We start from the raw sequence: 3,305 nt of genomic DNA on the forward strand, positions 1-3,305 counted from the left end.
TCGGTTCAGCGGGGGGCGGGTCGCTCGCTTTTGCACGTCTGGCCGGCCCACGGTACTCGGCTCGGGCAGGCTGGTAGCTGCTCGCCTGTGTGCGCGCGCCCCGGCGGGCCCCGGGAACACACGGGTCAATTGGGCAGGGCAGAAGTGTCTCAGGCAGGCACAGTCAGCACCTGAGGGATGCTGCTCGGTTCAGCAGAAGGCGGGTCGCTTGCTTTTGTGCATCTGGCAGGCCCGCGGTATGCGGCTTGGGCAGGCTGGTAGCTGCTTGCCTGTGTGCGTGCGTGCCCGGCGGGCCCCGGGAACACACGGGTCAATTGGGCAGTGCAGAAGTGGCTCCGGCAGGCACAGTCCGCGCCTGATGACGTCAGACTTTTTTCTGCGGGCTTTTTTTTTTTTTTTTCTTTTTCCTCTCCTAAGTTAACTTCCCTCTGTCCACTGTATGCGCAGAAATCCCCCCTTGGGGTAGGTGTCACCAGTGGTTCTCCCTGTTTAAGTCTCCCAGCCACTGGAGGCTCAGCACGAGCTGGTTCCCGCCCCACCCCCCCAAGCCCAAAGGAGCTGGGGATGCCGCGGCGCCCTTTCAAAAAAAGCCTGTAATTCCTTGCACAGTGATTTCTCAAAGAAGCGGGTCTAAGGCTCTGGCACACTAAGATTTACGTGGGCCGTGAGACTGTGAATTCCCACCTGGGAGGGTCAACTCACAAGCTCCCCCCCCCCCCCATCCCAGAGCCCCCACTTACTCGCACCGTCTGGCCGCCCTGGCAAACCGGAAGTCCTTGAATATTACTCTTAATGACGAACTCTACAGTGTCCAAAATTATATATATCCTACAATTAACAGATTAACAGAAAAGTAGACTACAAAGAATTCTAAGAAGTTGTGGTTAAAAAAAGAGATGGATGTCACAGAAGCCAAGGGAAGATGGGTTCAAGGAAACCATTGTTACCAGTATCAAATGCTGTTGAGAACTCAAACAAGATAATGCTAGAAAAGTAACCTTAAATTTTAGCAGCAAAGTTATTAGTGATTCTGACAGTAGTTAAGGTTTTGGGTCAACTTGTCTGGACCAGGATACTCAGTGGTTTGGCAATTGTTGTATTTCGTGGAGTTAATTCTAACTCAAAGTGACCCTGTATAGGATTTCCAAGGCTGCAAATCTTTACAGGAACAGAAAGCCTCATCTTTCTCCCATGGGGTGGCTGGTAAATTTGTCCTGCTGAACTTTCAGGTAGCAGTCCGACCTGTAGCCCACTAGGCCACCAGCACTCCAGTTTGGGAGTTAAGACACTCTAGTTGGGTGTGGAGCTATAGGATAAGCACTAATCACTAACCAAAAGGTCAGTGGTTTAAACCCAACAGCCTCTCCTAGGAAACCTGTACAGGTGACCCTGAGTCAGAAACTACTCAAAGACTCTTAAAAATGACAATACTTCGCAATGATGAGATCTGCTATAAGCAGCCAATCAATTGAAAGAAAGTTTCCTTAGGGATGTGGCCTGCTGTTGTTAGGTGACATCGAATTGGTAGTGACCCATAGAAGGCTGCACAATAGAACAAAACACTGCCTGGTCCTGCGCCAACCTCACAATCATTGCTATGTTTGAGCCCATTGATACTGCCATTGTGCCAATTCATCTCATTGGGAGTTTTCTTTTTCTCTGATACTACACTTTAACAAATGTGATATCTTTCTCCATGGACTGGTTCCTTTTGATAATATGTCCAATATATGAGAGACAAAGTTTTGCCATCCTGGCCTCCAAGGAGCACTCTGGCTGTACTTCTTCCAACATAGATCTGTTTGTTTTTTAAGCAGCCCATGGTGCTTTCATTATTCTCCTCCAACACCATAACTCAAATGCATCAATTCTGCTATGAGTTTCCTTATTCACTGTCCAACTTTCACATCCATATGAGGCTATTGAAAATACCATGGCTTGTGTCAGGCATACCTTAGTCCTCAAGCTGACATCTTTGCTCTTCAACACATTAAAAATGTCTTATGCAGCAGATTTGCCTACTGCATTTCTTCGTTTGATTTCTTGACTGCTGCTTCTGTGAGTGTTGATGGTTGATCCAAGAAAAATGAAGTCTTTGTCAACTTGAATCTTTTTTGCTCCGTTGATAAGAATGTTGTTTATTGGTCCAGTGGTGAGGATTTTTGTTTTGTTTACATTGAGATACAATCCATATTGAAGGCTGTGCTCTTTGATCTTCACCAGTAAGTATTTTAAGTTCTCTTCACTTTCAGCAAGCAAGGCTGTATCATCTGCATATCGCAGGTTGTTATTGAGTCTTCCTCATGCCATATTTTTTCTTCATATATCTCAGCTTCTCGGATTATTTGCTCAGCATATAGGTTGCACAAGTATGGTGAAAGAATACAACCCCGTATTCTTAATTTAAATTCTTAATTTTAAACCATTCAGTGTTCCCATGTTCTATTTGAACAACTGCTTCTTGGTCCAGGTACAAATTCCTCATGAGCACAATTAAATGTTCTGGAATACTCATACTTCACAATGTTGTCCATAGCTTGTCATAATCCACACAATCGAAGGCCTTTGCCTAGTCAATAAAGCACAGGTAAACATCTTTCTGGTATTCTCTGCTTTCAGCCAAGACCCATCAGAAATCAACAATGATATCCCTTGTTCCATGTCCTCTTCTGAATCTGGCTTGAACCTATGGAAGTTCTCTGTCAATGTATGCTTACAGCCATTTCTGTATTACCTTTAGTAAAACTTTACTCTCGTGGAATATCAAAGGTATTGTCCGATGATTTCCACATTCCATTGGATCACTTCTCTTTGGAATAGCACAAAAACGGATCTCTTCCAATCAATTAGCCAGATAGCTGTCTTCCAAATTTCTTGGCATTGATGAGTATTTCCAGTGTCACCTCACTTGTTCTTTGCCAATTCCTCAGTGCATCTTGGACTTCTTTAAGTATCATGGGCTCTTGATCATATGCTACCTTTTGAAATGGTTGAACATCAACAATTTCCTTTTGCTACAATGACTCTGTTTATTCCTTCCATATTCTTTTGATGTTTTCTGCACCATTCAATAATTTGTCCAGAGAATCCTTCAATAATGAAAGTCAAGGCTTGAATTTTTCTTCAGTTCCCCCAGCTTGAGAAATGCTGAGTGTGTTCTTCCCTTTTTGTTTTCTAACTCCAGATCTTTGCACATTTCGTTGTAATATTTGACTCTGTCTTCTCAAGCTGACCTTTGAAATTTTCTGTTCAGCTCTTGTACCTCCTCATTTCTTTCATTTGCTTTAGCATCTCTATGCTGGAGA

Source organism: Chrysochloris asiatica, unplaced genomic scaffold (genome assembly GCF_000296735.1).
Source record: "Chrysochloris asiatica unplaced genomic scaffold, ChrAsi1.0 scaffold00291, whole genome shotgun sequence".
Lineage (NCBI taxonomy): Eukaryota > Metazoa > Chordata > Mammalia > Afrosoricida > Chrysochloridae > Chrysochloris > Chrysochloris asiatica.